Below are 19,210 nucleotides of genomic sequence, written 5' to 3'. Positions count from 1 at the left end.
GAATTACGAACTGAGGCTCCCTCTACAATGAATGGGGAGAAGGAGGAGCCTCAGAATGAGATCCGTGAGAGACAGCATGCTAGGTGGGGAGCCACCTAAACCAACCAATGGGAGATGCTGACAGGAAGGGTGTGTTGTAAGCCCCACCCCTTCCAGAATCTTTCCCCAAACGGAGATTACACGAAAGCACCTGCAAAACTTTATTAACTAAGGGAATAACTGTTTCTGAGGCTTCATATTTTGGATGCACTACTACGATGCAACAAAACTTTTTGATCTGAATATCTGAATAGAGCGTTCCGAGTCCCACAACTGAGTTAACAGCAAACAGATCAACTGACTTCTTGTCTCTGAGGTCTCTCCAGATCTGTGCTAGATTCATACTCTCTTTTAGGCAGGCACCCAACTCCCATTGACTTTCAATAGAAATTGGGCACATGACTGCCATAGCCCTTTGGGAAAATCTCAGCTTAAAGCAACAGACCCAAACACGGCAATGTCTTTTTATACGTATATGTAGTATCTGTCATCCCAAAGCACTTTATAAACGATATACACCCAGGAATTACTTCATCCCTGAAATGCACCCACCTCTGAGATGGGGAGCGGTAGCAAGGTGTAAAACTGGAATGGAGCACTTTGTATAATAGCAAGCTAGGCAGGAACTATTTTGCCAAGGACATCAGGGCAAGCCTCTATTTTTTTTTAAACCAACAGGACAACAGGGTCTTTATCATCCAAGCAGAGCAGAGAGGGTGTGTTTCTAAGGTCTTCCCCCAAAGCCTTCTTTATAGAAATTTGCACAGAACTCAATGGAGCAACCGCAGAAAGTCTGAGGTACCTATGGGTCCCGTTACCATAGCATCTGAGCACTTCACAATCTTAAAAGCATTTATTCTCCCATTGCCCCTGGGAGAACGGGATTATCCCCATTTTACTGAGGCAACACTGAAGAACAGAGAGGCTAAATGACTTGCCCAAGGTCACACAGGAAGTGAGTGGCAGAGCAGGGACTTCAACTCTAGTCTCCCAAGACCTAGGTTAATACTGTAACCACTGGACCATCCTACCCTCTCTAGAAATAAAAGGCTGACTTGCCCATGTCAGAATTTGAACCTGCTGTGCTCAGCAGTCTAGGTATTTCAAACCTGATGATTTTCACAACAGATCCCTCTGCTCTAAGGATGCAAACAAATACACAACAGCAGTTACAGTAGAGCAATTATTTGCATGTTCTCCAATACATGTATGTTTAGTTCTTTTAACTTTAAAATAACCAGATGACAACCATATCAAAAAGGCAAGCACGTTGACGAGTAAAGAGATTTTTAACTAAATGTTAACAGAAAAAGTAGAGTTTCAGCTTAAAATGCTGGCTTTGTGCATTACTTTAACAGGAGCTGGCTAGAGCGGATACTCAGCCATATATCTTTCAGTCTAGAACACAGGAATTGGGTGTACCACTCCCATTAACACGTGTAATTCCCCATGCACCAAAGTGAGAGTCTACCCTTACGAGACACTATAACACCTCTTTGTGGTGATGCATGTTTACGCCTGCAGTAGTTAACAGCTGACAGTAAGAAAAATAAAAATAGCCAATTCTCCCTTTGATTGTCATCACATTTTCCCTTTTTTAGTCTGTGACATGTTTTCATCTTGTGACACTCAGACTTGCAGTGTGAAAAAATCTGACATTCCCTCTATACGCCTTCAATGTAGGCAGCTGACACAAAAACCTCCATATTCTACCCTAGTAAATACCTTAGATCCCTCTCCTACTCCTATTGAAGTCAACAGAAAAACTTTCATTGACTTCAACGGAACAAAAAAATGATCTTTATGTACAGCTTGGTCACTGGGGTTGAAATTTCAAAAGACTTTTGTCTGCATGAAAACACGAAGGTCAGACCTATAGTCTATTTAGTAGAAGTAAATGAGTCTGATTTGGTTATAAGTCACAGAAAAGCTTCCAACTGTGAGGTACCACCTGATATTGAAATATTCTCTCCCCACTAATTCAATCTAACCATTTCACATTCCACGTAAAGTTATGACTCCTCCTCCTTAATATTGTCTCATTACACTTTATTTAAGGAGGCAGTGTGGTCTAGTGGATGGAACATCGGACAGGAAATGAGGAGACCAAGGTTCTATTCCTGGCTCTGCCACTGGCTGGATGGGTGACCTTGGGCAAGTCTCTTCAGCTTTCTGTGCCTCAGTTTCCCCATCTGTAAAATAGGGATAATGATACTGATCTTCTTTCTAAAATGCTTTGAGATCTACTGATGGAGAGATCTATTACAGGGTTTTTTTATTATATTAAAAAGAAAGGGCTTGGTCCTATATTCCCATTTGAGTCAATGACAAAACTCCCATTACTAGTGCAGGATCAGGGCCAAATTGCCTTTAAATGTTATCCTTCTGCCTGCCTGACTGCTGGAATGGCATGTGGCATCCCTCACAGGGTTTTTTCCATCCCTAATGAGCTAGTAAAATAAGGGGAAAGTAGCAGCAGTATAAGGCCCTAATGACCTCTCCAGTAAATTATTCACCACACTCAACAAACCCCATCAAAGCTTAGTTTTTACACTGAGCCTTAACTAGCAGCAGATGGTTTCACTTTTACAATATGTTGTTTCCTTTTCAAGGTCTTGCACCACCTGTTCCTTTCGCTCGCTGTTTCTACTTGAAGACATCGCTGGCAATTGAGTTTGTCATAAAAAAAAATCTAGAACACATACTTTGTTAAGTAGCCAGCACTAAGGAGCTGTTGGCCTGGCCTCAATATGGAGAGATTCCCAGGCTCTCTCTCAATTACATTTTTCTGGCCCTGCCTCTGAGTTCCACTTCTAGCAATCTGATGCTCAGTCTGATGCTCATTTCAGCCTTTGTTGCGACTTTCAGAATGCTACTTTCCCAGCCCCGCCCGTTTAGACGATACGTAGTTTAGAGCAGGGGTAGTCAATAGGCCGACCGCGGGTCAAATCTGGACCGCCAGACACTTTTGAACAGACCCCCAAAATATTTCCGTTTACTTATTATCATTTTCTCTGGAGTCTGGACCTTGACTATACCTTGACCAAGAAATCTGGATCTTGACAAAAAATAATGGATTACCCTTGGTTTAGAGCATTCAAAACAAAACTCCCTACTCCCAGGCTTCAGCATGTCTACTTGCCTGTGGCATCAGAAAACAAGTCTGAATGTCCAGACATAGTTAAAAGGAACAGACAGCAGGCCAGGCCCAAAGCTGGTGTAAATCAGTGTAGCTGCATTGATTTCAGTGGCACTATGTCAGTTTCCACCAATTGGGCATCTGGCCCATGGGACCTAATATTGCTACCATTATTCACATAAGTACTCCTTTCTTGTTCAAGTGACATCACCACTCCACACCCCATCCAATGCCTGCACCCTCCCTAATGCAGATCCAAACACAGGAGAGAGCCCTCCATTGGCTCCTAAGAATGAAATAGGGCAGAGGCCACAGAGGCATGTGACCTATCCTCCCACGTGGTAATGGGATCCACACACAGATCTTTAAGGCACAATCCAGCCCACAGATAAAGTCTGTTAACCATGTGATTCTGTACCCATAACAAATCCCATCCATTGTATGCACCTTTATAACTCTTCACACTGCTGACCTGCTCACAGCTTCACTGCTGCTCACAGTTAATGGGAGTGCCACACACATGCAGTAGATCAGCATGCTGCATACCCTTGCAATGTTTTGTTGGGAGGGTAGGCAACATTAAAGCAGCTGCTTCAGATTTGCCGTTCTAAATGCAAGAACTCAGTCTCACTTACTCCACCCACTAAAGAACCACTCGGTACCTGCTCACTTCCTCAGAATGGACTGAAAACCTGCAAGGCTCAGAAAAACGGGCAAACACAAACAGAGCTTAAAGTCATGGGCAGCTATTGGTGTGTGCTCTTATAACTTTAAAATGACTGATCAGGGTTCAGCAACTTAGGGTGACCAGATGCTAAATACAAAATATCGGGACTGCCACAGGGGGAGCGCCTTTTCAATTGTTACACTCACCCAGCACGTTCGGTGGTGGGAAATAAATCTTGCCAGCAAAGAAAGAAGTACCCGCCGCCGAAGTGCCGCCGAAGACCCGGATGTGCTGGGTGAGTGTAACAATTGAAAAAGCGCTCCCCCTGCCTGTCACCGCCACCTAAGGGGGAAAAAAAAAAAAAAAGGACACGCCCAAAACAAAATATCGGGACAAATGGCATCCCGACCGTACTTTGGTCGGGACGCGGGACAAACTGCTCAATATCGGGACAGTCCTGATTTTATAGGGACGTCTGGTCACCCTACAGTAACTTCATAGATTCCAAGGCCAGAAAGGATCACTATGATCATCTAGTCTGACCTCCTGTGTAACATGGGCCACAGAACTTTAAGAATAATTCCTACAGCAGATATTTTAGTACAGCATCCAATCTTGATTTAAAATTTGCCAGCCATCATGACCCTTGGTAAATTGTTCCAATGATTAGTTACCCTCACTGTTACAAATGTATGCCTTATTTCCAGTCTGAATGTGTCTAGCTTCATTTTCCAGCCATTGGATCGTGTTCCACCTTTTTCTGCTATATTAAAAGGGCCTATTATTAAATATTTGTTCCCTATGTAGGTATTTATAGACGGTAGGCAAATCACCCCTTAACCTTCTCTTTGTTAAGCTAAATAGATTGAGCTCTTTGAATCTGTCGGTATAAGGCATGTTTTCTAATCCTTTAATCACTCGTGGCTCTTCTCTGAACCCTCTCCAATTTATGAGCAGCCTGCTTGAATTGTTGACACCAGAACTGGACACAGTATCCCAGCAGCAGTTGCACAGTGCCAACTATAGGGGTAAACTAACCTCTCTACTTCCTACCTGAGATTCCCTGTTTGTGCTTAGGCAAGCCTATGCATTAGAGATATAGTACATTTCCATCTAAGGTACTTATCAGGCCACCTATTACCACAGTACTATAGTATCTCACAATTGTTAGTGTATTGTAACTTCACAGCATCCCTGTGAGGTGAGGAAGCACTAGTTGGCCATTTTAAATGGGGAACAGAGAGACTATGGCCAGACTTTTAAAGTTACTCAGGCACTGCTGTGCTCAGCATTGCAATGCCTAACTGATTTAGGCACCTAAATCTCATTTTCAAAACACATTTAGGAGCCTAAACCCTCCTGACTTGTCCAAGCTCACACAGGAAGCCTGTTGCAGAACAAGGATTTGAACCCAGGTCTCCCAAGTTCTAGGCTAGCATTCTAACTACTGGGTCATCCTTCCTATCCTCACCTTCACCCACCACTACCTTGTCTTTGTGCTTTGTCCTCACTAATTCATAAGCAGTAGTCATCACTACAGTGCCTCTTATGCGCTAATATTATTTTTGCTATAATTGCCCTCATCATTACCGAATAAGAGAAATATCAGTAATGATTAATCAGCACATGGAACCTTGTGGCATATTGTTTGGGTTACTTTTGATGGCGACTATAGCCAAAGTACATGTGTGAGAACGTGTTTATATTTCTCTCTCGCTTTCATTTACCGTGTGTGTGTATTTTTCCTTTCTGTTCCTCATATTCCATGTGTATTTCGAGAAAGCCTTTAATTTCTCTAAGGCATTAAAGAGAACCCATCAGAGACATCTCGGAAGACATCACACTTATATGTGCACAAATGCCTCTAAAAACAACTAAACTGTTAATTCCTGGATCCTTATAATTTAAAGCAAAAACAAAAACACAGAAACAGACAGAATACCCATTTCATTGAAAGACAAAGGATCAGACAAAGCACAATCTGAACCACTGTTTGTAAGAATCTACCACTAATGATGTTTTTAATTATTGTTGCATATTGATATAGAAAATACAGACATCACCATTAAAAACAAAACAGTAAGTGAAGGTGTATAACTTCTGTTTAAACCAATGAAATTACACCAGGGATGAATTTTGTTGGTACTGTATTACCTGAGAAAAGTGAGAGAGTGGTGAACTACTATTCTGCAGTGGGATGACAGCTCGGCAGTCTAGAAGAGAGAAAAAATTCTAGTTATTTGCTAAGCTCTGCCAATAGTCTGGTAGCCAGATCAAATAGTCACAGTGCCTGACCTGAAGAGCTTGAAATCTCAAAGACAGAAGCAGAAAAGATGGGATGCCCTGAGAACGGAGGTTGTGTAGCATTTTTTGAGGAAGGAACAAATGGGACTTAAGTGCCCAGCCCTGCATTGACCATCAATAGGACTTTCACTAACTTAAATGCCTTTTGTGCTTTTAAAAAAAATCTTATTATTTTTGGCTTGTGCCTTGTGGAAGTTATAAGGAGTTAGAGATGGTCAGGAAATGCTTATTCTCCCTCTCCTGCATGAGAATTTCACTGAGAAATTTTGATACAAAGAAGAAAATATTTTTGTCTAAGTTTTTTCAATGAAAATTTTCTAAGAAAAACACCAACCGCCCCCCCCCCCAAAAAAAAACACGTTAAGTTTAAAACTGACTTTACAAGTTTTCAGTTATCTGGCATTTTGATTACATGGAAGTTTTAACAGAAAAAGTTGAGTTTTCGTGAAAATGTTTCAAGTTTTTGTAGACAAACCAAACATTTTCCCTACTGAAAACTTTCAATCAGTCTTACAGGGAGTCTTTAGGAGGGACCTGGATGGCTTGGTGAACTAGGTGGGGAGGATGTTTCGTGCAAAGGGGCTGCATAGAAAAAGGCATGGAAGCTGCAGCATTGAAATCGACATTGCTGGTGGATTGGAGGGGTGAGAAAAATGCAGTGATATGAGTTTGGAAATGCAGATCAGAGAGAATTTGTGTAGCACCTTGAAGGCCAGACAAGAAATTTAACCTCAAAGGGCTAGGCAAGAGGGAGCCATCACAGGTATCCACAAAGTGGTGAGACAGGGTCAGATCAACAGAAAAAGAAGATAATTTTTGTAGCTGGATTTTAGATTGGCAGGAAGGAGCAATATGGGTACCAGGGATGCGGCAGTAATGCAGGTGGGAGGCAATCAGGGCAGGGAGAGATGATTTATCAGTCAAGACAGAAGGGGACAGGTGAAGTTTTGTATGTACTGTGGAGATGGAAACAGCTGGATTTGAACATGGCCTGGATTTGACGGGGGAGAAGAGGAGAGGAGAAAGAAGACAATATTAGTGAAAGATAAAGATTGGGCAACTAATAAAATTTCAACTGAAATATCTTCATTTGGTCTTGCGCGGTGTCTGCCCTTGGCAAACAGTACAGCAATTTCCATCTGTCTGGTTTACTAAAATGCAATTCAAATAATTGATTATTACATTTAATTAAGAGATAATTTCTCTTCCCTCTGTGTATAGAAGAGAATAAAACTTCTCCACATGGACAACTGTTTCTGGATATTATCAGATCAAGCACAGTCTATACTGTAGCTAAATGGACGGTGTCAGTAGTTTAATAGCAGATGTTAAAGAACTGAATTAACATTCTTCTGAAACCATTTTTGGGAAGCACAGTCCATCCTCAGAAGTTCACTTAATGTCTCATGAACCTGTACTAACTTCAGTGAAGCAGCATCTGTGTGGTTCCATGTACACTGATCATAAGCCATTGCCATATCGTTACTGCATCATTCAAGTTAGCAAATGCACCTTCAAAAGTCATAGCCCCACGTGCATACGTGCACGGACATGTGAAAGCATTAAATGGAATGGAAGGGGCTAAAGAAGATAATCCACACCCAGATACTCGGAAATGTTCTGCACACATTCCTCTAAATTTGGAAACTCTTGGCTCTTCATTTAAATGCTTAAATGTGACTCGAGCACTTTTGAAAATCTTGCCCCAGCTGTGGGAGCCAAGCACTTCTGAAAAATCTGGCTCAGAGTAAGCAGAAGGGTTTCTGGAAACGTTCAGGTTTTTTCATTTCTTTCTATTAAGTTCTACAGAGGTAGAATTAAAAGTCTGCAAAACCAATTTCAAATACACTGTTTTCCTAAGGAATCCAGGCTTAGCAGATCAATGTGTGATCTTTGGTCGAAGGATTATCTCATACTACAGGTTTATGCAGCATCTAGCAAAATCCCTCCCCCGCCCACCCCATGTTAGTTGTGACTTCTAGGTCTTACTGCCATATAAGTTATAGTATGGCAAAATGTGTGAATGAATTGATCAGATATGTCAACTAAAATCTATCGTTATTTGTGATAAGGTTTTATTAATAGCAGGCAGCACATTCAATATTCTCAAGGATTTAGGCACAGATTTCTAAGGGTATTTAGCTGTTGCTGCATTCAGCATAGCAATGCCTAAGTACCCTTAAAAATCTGGACCTCAGTGCTCAAACCTGCTCACACAAAGTAGAAGGCAAAACTCCGACTGGCTTCAACAGTGCACTTTTAAAGAAGCATCCAGTGAAACAGCCTAGTTTTTAGGGCCAGATCCTCAGTTCATATACTGACATACCGCCATTAAAATCCTTGGCGTTAGACTGACTTACAGCTTCTGAGGGCCTGGCCCACAGTGCACATCCACAAAGCCAGGTAAGTGCCCCTTTGCCACGCAGTGACTAATATATAGTACACTCAACAGTTTTAACTGCGCATTTTCAAGTCAACAAGGAGCTGCTAACAAAGAAAAAAACAATGCCTGCTTGGTCTCCTACTGAAGTCATGCGGAGTCTTGCCACTGACTTAGTGGCATCAGAATCAGGCCCAACAGCAGTCTGAATTTATACCTGGACATGGACAACTATGACTTGGGGGAATTTTAGCCGCCCCTCCCCCCCAATTCAGTGGAACCCATTTGTCCAATCTAATTGGGACCAGGGCAAGATCAGATAATCAAAAATTTGGATAATCAGGAGAACGGGCAGACTCTGGCAGACAGCCCCAGGAGGCTAGGCTCCAACTGTCAGCCCCATCACCCTGGACTGACAGCCCAACCCCTGCTGCCCGGTTAGGTTAATACAGCGGCCGGATAATGCAGGCTTGGATAAATAAAGTTCTACTGTATTTATTAACGCAATCCCTAAATTAAAAGATTTCATTTTATCACCTGGAAAATACACACGTTGTTTGTACTTCACTCAGTCACTTAGTAAGAATGGCATAGGATTGCAGAATTAAAACACACACAATCCTTGGGCAAACTGGAGCACTTAGGTGGCCTCTTGGTTTTCTACAGTCACTGTGTTCTTTGTGGGACAGTCTAGAACATAGCAGACAGAAGGAAGAAAACACCCTACAGCTGATCCGCTGATTACACTGGAAAACAATTGCTTTTGTTTATTTCACCATGTGGGTTCCTTTCTCACCCAGAGATGCTGACAAGGCAATGACTACAAATAAGACGGCAGCTGGAGGCTCTTTGACTCCCAGGCATGATGGGACTGATGCAAAAGGACAGCAAAGAATTCTGGGGGCTCCATGATGCCTGGCCTCCCCAGTCACATGAGTTCCATGAGCTTTTTTCCCCACAAAGAGACGAGCCAATCTAGAGGCTCTGGGAGTCAGCCCCACAGGAGTGCCAGCTGGGTGGACCTATCCAGGTCTCCCTAGAGAGAGATGCGATCAGAAACACACACACACAGAAAGAGGATCATGTAATAAGAAGGGAAACAGCCAGCTTGGCTGCAGAAATAATGGGAGAAGCAAAGCCAGTGAACCTAACCCAGGTACACAGAATTCCCCTTCCCAAGGAGAGAAGACACTGTTTGCTGAGCCATGTCCCAGCCAGGGAAGAAAGGAGCTAGACTCTGCTGCAGGAAAGCCTTCGGCCTGGCCCTGGCTACAAGAGCCAGCTGACACCCTGGAGGAAAGAGAGAGACTTCAAACAATCGAGACCATCAGAGGGTGGTACCTCTCATGGACTGAAAAGAGCAAACTGGGTGTTATCAGAGGATTGTCCCTGCTACAATAATTAGATAGTGTAAAAACAACATTCAGCAGCTGTTTTATTATTTTTTAACTCCAGCCCCTCCCCCCATGAAGAATGGTCTACACCCTGGTTATATAATCTTTTTCTTAGTAGATAATGATAGGATGCTCCATTAAGTTCCACGAACTAACATTTCTGGTTGCATCTGCGGTTGGGATGCATTAGTGTATTCTATAAACATCCCCAATAAAACAGTTGGGCAAAACAGAGAAAAGAAACCTCAGACGATGAATTCCGTGTTGTAATTGATAGACTGTCTATCCCCCCATTTTGTGGTAAATGTTCTTGGCAGCTGCTCCACCAAAATGCGATATTTGAGAATCGAAAAACGCTCTGTTGTCGATTCAGTTTACAGTACTTGTGCTCAGCAGGCCTGGCTCTTGGATATGTTAACTGACACTGTCTATAAGACAATTTCTACTGAAAACAGAAACATCTGTACAAAGAAGTTGGCAAATTCACTATGCATTTTTGTTTTCATTAGAGTTTCTTCTGTTTCAGAAACCCATCCACTGCAAGGCTGAGTAAATGTGCTCATTATTTCGTTTAAAAAACCACCAAAATACACGTGAGCACACACACAGAGAACTCAATGAGAAACAATCTTCATTTTGTTTGGGAGGCCATAGGAATTGGCTAGTTAACCAAACAGTAAAATCAGGGATGTACAGTGTTGTCCAAGCTCTGGAATGAGGGGATCTTCGACCAACACAAACAGAAAACCCACCTCTTGGTGTAGCTGTAAAGTTGTCAGTCACAGAATAGCTTAGATCAGGTTTCCAGAGTCTGAAACAAAGCAAATACCTCAGTCAGTTACAGCTACTAAAGGAAAAGGCTCTTCGATGTTAAACAGCCATTTAGTCCAGTTGAAGGTTATAAGGAGATTCCGAGGCCTTGTGAGGCAGCTGCTTTATTCTGGTAAAAAGTAAAGCATGCCTAGAAGGGGCATAGCCAGCTATAATGGGAGGAACATATGAGCATAGGGTGACCCAGCTGTGGTGTGAAGCCTGTGTTGTAGCTCCAAGGACACCACCCTTCCTGGTTGCCAATGTAGAGGGGGTGGCCCGGGCTTTTCTGGGCTTCACCCACTTGGACTGTTGACAGCCAGTGCAAGTCAGAGCAGCTCTGCCTTCTGCTGCACTGACTTATGCCAGGGAACTGCAGATCCAGGACTGGGGAAGCGCAGGTGGTTTAAAGCCACCTTTGCACATCCTTCCTCCCGTCCGAATTGCTGTGTGCGCTCCTCACCCAGAGCTGAGGACCTGTGCCAAACTGTCTTTTGGGTGGGTTGGCATGACACCTTTTTAGAGAGAATCTTACCCCCTATTTATGCTCTCACTGAATAAAACATTTGTGACTCTATATTTAAGAAAGAAAAAATACCAGCAATTAAAATATGAGTCAACTAAGTAAATTAACAACTGTATTACAGCAGCCTCTAGCGTCGAACAGAGATCAGGCCCCATTGTGCTAGGCACTGTACAGACACACAGTGATAGACCCTGCCAAGAAGGGCTCTATTAAGCAAAGGGTGAGAGAGGAAACATAGGTGAAGTGACCTGCAGGTCTCTAGAGGAGCTATCCAGTACCCTACTCACTGGAACACACTGCCTTTCCAAAGTAATTTTTCAGGCACTATTTAGTAATACTGGTCAGTGTTTCATTTTCTCTGTGCAACGTCCAGAGATATTTCCCCTCTCAGCAGGGCGGCCATTTTCCCTGGCTAGAGCCTGATTTGATAATGGACTAGAGGACTGAAAGAATTAGATTTGAAGATATTGGAAGCCAAAGTTTAAGGCAAGTCCTTACAAAATTATATTTTATTGCTGGTCTAATCATTGTTAAATTAATAATAATGGGTTAATCACTAAATGTATGGTAACATCTGAGCAAACAAATCACTTTCCTTACTGTTGGTAATATGAACGGCTCTTAGTGTAAAAACTGCACGAACCCTGGCTAATAAAAAGGGCTAGATCATCCCTTCCCACCCTAAATCCCATCCTTTCACAGATATCCCACCATACTAACCCTTCCGCTCCTGGGAGAGACCACAGGGCTTGCCTCCGACATCCCCAGGAAACTTGACCCCACAAGAGTTCCACCCCCACCTCTCACCCTGGCATTCTGGCTCCATCGTACCACACTACCAGGGATTCTCCCAGGTCACAGTCCTCCTCAGATCTCCCAAAGAAAAGTCCTGAAAAAAGGCAGTACTGCCCCAGGCTACGTCCCCCGATCCCCACTCCAGGGACTCTCTATGAACATTTTTCTCACCTCCACCCACTCCTCCCTTGGGCCCGCTCACTCTCCACCCTCCTCTCCCTGCAGAGGCTCTATGGGGTCTGGAGAGGGGCAAGCATGCTACTGGGAAGGTAAGCTAAGCCTCTCCCTTCCACATGGTGGAGAGAAGACCTATGTGCAGAAGGTCCCTGTCACAGGGCATAGCTGCCCTGTAGCATTCCCTGCTGGCTGAGCCTAGGTCACCAGGCATTCCCTACCTCAGTTCCCCCTCACCTGGGTTTTCTGCCTCTCCTGGGGATTCATGTGGCTCTCAGAGTTCAATCTCCTTCACACAAGTTCTTTCACCCTGCTTGGGCTTCTCTTCAGCTCATCCCCTGAACTCAGCTCCCAGTCTCTCTGCTCTGGGATATAGCACTGACTTCCAGTCACTTCATGAAACAGCTTGCTCCCTAGGCTCTCTCTTTCAACCCTTTCATGAGGTCAAGGTGTTGCAGGCTGCCACCTGACCCCAATTAGTTCTGCCCCTTTAGGATGGGAGGCAGCTAATTATGGCACAGGCAGGGTTGATTGAATGTGGCTGGTTAGCCACAGGCCGCCTGGCCATTAAAGGGGTAGGCCACCCTGTTACAGTCCCCCTTATTTCTAGATTAAGCCCAAGGTACTGGTTTAGCAAAGGTAGTAATGAGGGCACTAAGTAAGAAGTACCAAAGGCCAGCAAATGAAGAAAATGTGGGTAAAATGGCAGACCTGACTGATCGCTCTACTGACAGCTGACTCACTTCAGGGAACCCCACGGGCAAATAAAATAACGTGTTCACAAACGGCAACTCAATGTGACAAGAGCTACAGATGCTGGTTCTTACTGCACATCATATGGAAGTGCCACAGAATATCTTTAAGGAAGGAACATTGCCAAGGGGTTAAATGACAGGGACTGGGAGTAAGGACTCCAAAGAGCTCTTCCTGGCTCGATAACTAACCTATTGTGTGACCTAGAGCAAGTCATTTAGACTCTCTCTTTCCTACTTCCCTTGCCCCCGCAATGTAAAATGGGCACAGTAATCCCTACCACTCTGCATGGGCATAATGAGGCTTAATTCATTATATTAAGTGCTTTGCAGTTCTTGGAAGGAAAACAGCTACTATACCTACAAACAATGTATTTATTATTATTTATGCACTGTGTTTCATTGCACTGCCTAAGTTTCCTTTCCAGCGTTAATCCAAGAAAAGCAGGTGGCATGGCAGGAATGCCTGCAGCTGCCCTGAACCACTGCGCTGCTATCCAGATGACTAACCACGGCCAGAGAGTGCCGGTAGCAAAAATGTCTTTGTTATTTAGTCATCGCGACTGAACAAAAACATATTAAAATCTTCATTGCTACACACAGGAGGGGGGAGGATAGACAAGATGACAAATATTCATAGGAATTCCACCTCTTTAAAGCTATTACACCACACAATACTCCTGTGAGGTAGGGATTATATCTCCATTTTACGAGGGCCTGATCCAAAGACCACTGGAGTTAATGAGAGCCTTTCCACGGATTTCAATGGGCTTTGGATCAGGATCATACTGAGTAACAGGCAGGATATGTGACTGCCCTAAGTCACAGCAAGTCAGTGAAGAGAACCGTCCTGGCTCTCAGTCTCCTGCTTTAATCATTAGACAACACGCTGAAAAGAAAAACAGATCGGTTTCATGTGTCAATTAGACAGACAGGACTTGTGAGAGGATGTAAGGTTTGAGGCGTAATCAAGAGGAGGGAAAAACCTGCTGATCTGCTTTCTCCCTCCTCTCTGTACCAGCAAACGAAGAGTCGGTCCCTAAAATATGTCAGTTGGGAGGGACCCTATCATCATTGGTTAACTCCATATGTCTGAGAAGAAAATTAACTCTAATCCTGTCAGACTCGCTGAATGAGATTTGTCTTCACCAGCTGTACTGGCCCTAAAATGCAGAGCTGTGTACTGAAGATTTGATGTTCTTTATGAAGGCTGCTTCTTGCCCTAAAATATTCAGGAACTGCCAGTGAAAAAATGCTGCCTTTTAAAAACTTGCCTCTAACCTTCCTTGCCTGGGCAAGACAGATGAGAAATGGGCAACAAACCTTGTCCAGCAGTCCCTGACCCCTCCCAGTCAGGTTTCAGATGAGGAGACTGTCTCCTGGTTTGGTATCTTGCGCTTAATCAGACACAGAAGCAGCTAACATAGAGACATAACTGAAGAGGCTCCAACAAATATGAATGTATTGCATCTTAAAGGTACAGTCCACAACATGTTTACTCCTGGACAAGGACAAATGTCCAGGCTAATATTGCTGGATCCGCAAGAAGTTTGACACCCTCAGTCCTGAGATGTTGCTGAGAGGGTGAGGACGACAGAATTCACGGAATTTTGGTGGTGCCTATATACTATGGTTATGAGCACAGCATAAAGAGAGACAGGCCCCTGTGTGCCTACCTTCTTCATTCACAGTAACTAAACGCCCTCACTTCTTTTACCACCTCAAGGGCTTTAAGAATCACAGGCCTTACTCATCGGTTTTTGTGCACACCCAGTGCAAATTTAGGAAACAACTCCTAATAAACAGGGCCACACCAATGTCTCTGACTCAGAGCAAACCAATTAGCGACTCTGTGTGTTGGCATTTTTTTATTCCACACATGGTGACTAATAAAATTAGAGGTGTTTTTAAAGGACACACCTATATGGCATTCTTACCCTCCTTCCCTTAAATCTAATTGGGCAATGCTATCATTTTTGTGTGAACTACAAAAGAGAGAGTTTAGAATGACAGCTCTGGTGGTTGAAGTCTTCCATCTATCCAGCATGGGCAACAGCAGTGCAAAATTCCCCCACAAGATCCATCGGTGGATCTCAGTCAGGCGCTGGAGGGGATACCTTGTCATTCTCCAACCCCTTTTTCTCATTGCAGAGACTGACAAACACAGGTACCAATTTGTGACAGATGTAGAGATAAGATCAGCAATGTGATCCGCTGCAACCGGACTGAGACCACCACACATTTCACAGAGAGACTGCATCTGCCTCTTGCTAGCCATGGAAATGTCCAAGACTGCTTTGTCCCATGACATTCTCAGTCAAACAACAAAGTAGAATGAGGAAAGAATGTACTCAAAGGGCGCTTTCCCAGAAAATATTAAAAGGCTAATTCACAAGGTTCATGTCTGACCAAGGTTCACGTCTGAAGCCCATTGTGACAGCCAGGCACACACACAGTTCTATGTGGAAGTAAAATAAATGAATCTTCTGTTACCTCTTTAAACCAGAATTTCCTTGGGAGCACAACTTTATCTCTGTTTGGGGGAAGGATATTCTCAACTACCTCAATACTTCCATTAGCCTCTCTGAGTCCCTCAAACTTTTACAGGTTGTGAAGAATGTTACAAAACAATTTGGACTGTCCACACATAAGAAAGAATCTGTAACAGCGTAGCTCTGAATTGAAGGAACTGAGTAACAGAACAGATATTTGGAGCATTTTCCCTGAAGTGCAAAATAAATTGACACGCAACATTATATTGTTAATAGGAGCTCAGAGTTTGATTTCCTGAATGCTATACTGAAAATTTGCTTCCTAAATGTTAATCTCCCAGTTTTAGGGAAAGGAATTAACATGATCAATAAGTTTTCATACAGTAAGTTGTCAGTAAAGCCCTACGGCCTCTTTCTGTTTAAAACTTTCTATGATTTCCAGATTACTCTTTTAAAAATTCTCAAGCATGATCAGTGTTGCCCTAATTCTGCTTCCATTGAAGTCAACGGTAAAATTCCCACTGACTATAATCAGAGCAGAGTTAGGCCAATGATAAGCACTTTTGGAAGTCTCACCCTAAATAAACATTCTGAGCCTGTTTCTGTTCTTATTTGCATGGAATGTGGTCCCTTGTAACTCTCCCTATTTTTATGGCGTTACTCTGGATTTACATAGGTGAAATTAAGATCAGCATCAGGTCCTCTAAATCTATTACTTGTCTATAAAATTTTCAAGCCATATTTTCATCTGCATTGTTTTGGTGAACAGAAGAAAGTTTGTGCCAAACACAGGTTTGATTTTAGCATATCAGAAAAAAAGCTATTGACAATTTTTTTATACATCAACTCCTTTCATTTGTAGTTTTCTTTATTCTTTTTCTAATATTCCTTTTCTAGAGGGTTCAATTTTCTATTAAATTGTTCTAAGAGTAAGGTCACAGATACAATACATATCCATTTACAAATGCAGATATTATTTATTATTTGTATTACTGTAACCATAGGCACCGACTCCATGGGTGCTCCAGGGCTGGAGCACCTATGGCAGTCCCACTGATCAGCTCCTCCCACTCAGGCCTGCCGGTGGCCCCACCAATCAGCACCGCTCCCTCCCTCACAGCACCTCCTGCCCACTGCAGATCAGCTGTTTAGTGGCATGCAAGAGGCGCTGGGGGCTAGGGGAAGGAGCGAGGGTGGGGTACACTCGGGCAGGGGGCAGAACGGGGGCAGGAAGAAGTGGGGCAGGGGTGGAACAGAGACATGAAGAGGCGGGGCGGGGGCCTTGGAGGAAGGGATGGAGTGGGGGCGGGGGCCTGGGACGGAGCAGGGGTTGAGCACCCCCAGGGAAAGTGGAATGTCAGTACGTATGACCTTAACATCTAGGAGCCCTAGTTATGAACCAGGACCCAATGATGTCATTAAACTATTAGTTTTATTACAATCCAAAACGTAATGTGCAATTTTCAACTATGAGACTTACAGAACTCACTGGAACTCCATTTCCTCTTTCACAAGATAAAATATTAAAGGGTAGGAGTCCAGTTAGTAGAAATCAGCATAGCTCCAGTGAAGTCAAGGAGCTATACACTTTAAACCAGCTGAGGATCTGCCCCATATGTTTATCTCAATGCATCATGCAATGAAATAAGTCATTCTTAGTTCTGGAGTAATGAAAAGGATGTTTGAAATGTATCTTTGGTTTCTTTTTTCAAAAAACTAAATCCTTGGAGTGTATCCAATATAATTACTTGAAATTCCTTATAGTTACTCACAAGGCCTGATCCGGCACCCTTAAAATCAATGGCAGTTTTGCTATTGACTGCAATGGGAACAATGCCTCTTAAAGGATATACACCATCAAGCAATTAAATGAATGAAGTATCATTTGGAAAAGTGTACGCAGTATGTAACAATGACACTTTCTAACTCAATAGATCTGCTCCCTATATGTATTAAAGGTGCTAACTATTGACTACAGTGAGAAAAAATACATTTTTACTCCTGTACTACCATAGGTACTTATATGGCCCCATTCCCATAGTATCTGAATAATTCACAACCTGTAGGTATTTATCTTCATGACACCCTTGAGAGGTGGGGAAGTGCTATTATCCCCATTTATAGATGGTCAATGGAGGCTTAGAGAGATGAAGGCCCAGATAGGCACCTAACCCCAATGAAATCAATGGGAATTAGGCACCTAAATACCTTTTAGGATCTGGACATAAGTGACTTCCCCCAGATCACACAGGATGTCTGTGTTCCAAGGTAGTGCCCTAACTGGACCATCCTTCCTCCTCTACAGAAGAAAGAGAGCTACTAGTGAGTATGCTGGATGCTATTTGGGTACTCAAGGGTGAAATAAACTGATTCTGGCCTTACAGAAGATCTAAGCAACAATGAAGTTATGGAGGAAGTGAAAATCCAGCCCTTACTTTGTTTCACATTAAAGGGCAATACTGTTATCTCAACAGGAACTACAATTACTTGCTTTGCTCTCAGAAAAAAAATCCCCTAACACGGAGAGAACATTCCCTTCAAGCCGCAATTTCCCATTGTCTCCCCGTCTTGGCTGGCAGCAGTACAGAACCCCGTGCCCTGCAAGGAGAGAAGCCCTACATTTTACAGCCTTCTCAGGCAGTGAGTGACCGCACTTACTTAATCAGGATATAGCTAAAGCACTCACAATCCTTTTAAGAACTCAAAAGTGCTCGATTCATCTGAGACCCTTGGAAAGGGATGTTTTTCCACACAGCTTTGCTTCTCCTTTCTCCCCCAAGACAGACCCTGCCCTGTGCAACATGCCTGTGGAACAAAACACCCCAGATAGGGATACAATCATGCATTACAATAGGAAATCCTCTGTCTGGAGCAAGCACCTGAAATGTTTGGGGATTTCTCGCACCCTGAAGGCACTAATGTAGGAAACAGGCAAGCTCTTTCTTACATGTTGGAAGTCCAGATCTTCCTCCTATTCAATATTTCCCCAATGGCTGTGACAAAAAATTTTAAAATAATAATACTGCGGCTTACTTGCTGAGAGGATCTCTCTGCCTCTCATCCATCTGGTTTGACCCTTATACCATGCATCAGTCCCTCAGATCTCTAGCAATCATAACCTATATCCCAGTGACTGCTGAATCAAATGGAAATTTGCTCCAGAGTTCAGCAAACTGATGCTAAAGGCACTTATTAAAAAAATCCACAAAAGAGCTACACAACCTTTCAAGGCCGATAACCATGGCCCCAATTAAGGGCCTAATGGTTGAGAAAAAATTGTTACCAACCACCTTAAGCTGTTTCCTTTAGGCAATTGCCAAATTATGGAAATATATCAAGCAAAGCTAGACTAAAGCAACCCAAAAACAAAGGAAGAGCCAAATGACTCAATTTCTAAGACTGAGGTCCATTTAGAGGTTTCCAAACTGGAGATCCACTGCTTTCCATAAAGTTTGTAAATGCCACAAATGTGAAGGATTACTTTGGGAAATGCTTTCTTCGTAATGAAATTATTCAAGTTAGCTTCTGATCACATTACAAGCCTAAAAGGCTCCAATAGGGTCTCTCTTTTCAAAATAGGTGAATAGGATTCTCAACCATCTTTGCAAACATTGCCTTTCTAGACGTTCCCTAACCTTACATGCATTTTGATCCATGCATCATACAACAGGAATATACAGCATGCTACACTAAATAGGACATTTGCCAATGGAAACCACACAGTTTCCACTGTTAATG

General features: G+C 43.1%; 1 protein-coding gene across 31 annotated transcripts in view; it reads right to left on the bottom strand.

Moving 5' to 3' along the window:
• The window catches only part of MAP2 (microtubule associated protein 2), a 340,979-nt gene that overhangs the window by 259,511 nt on the left and 62,258 nt on the right, over window positions 1–19,210 (bottom strand). For 28 of the 31 annotated variants that reach the window (XM_074968034.1, XM_074968048.1, XM_074968045.1 and 25 more), the window contains exons 2-3: window positions 10,676–10,734; window positions 6,000–6,058 (exon numbers count right to left, since the gene is read on the bottom strand). The exons of 1 other annotated variant lie outside the window; for it this stretch is intronic. The gene's annotated coding sequence lies outside the window, so the exon portion shown is untranslated. The remainder of the gene's footprint in view (window positions 1–5,999; window positions 6,059–10,675; window positions 10,735–19,210) is intronic. 2 more of the 31 variants (XM_074968038.1, XM_074968042.1) reach the window with 1 other exon arrangement.

Source organism: Natator depressus, chromosome 11 (assembly GCF_965152275.1).
Source record: "Natator depressus isolate rNatDep1 chromosome 11, rNatDep2.hap1, whole genome shotgun sequence".
NCBI classification, from domain to species: Eukaryota; Metazoa; Chordata; order Testudines; family Cheloniidae; genus Natator; species Natator depressus.
Note: the sequence above shows the minus strand (reverse complement) of the source record. Positions and strands in the feature narration are given on the sequence as shown.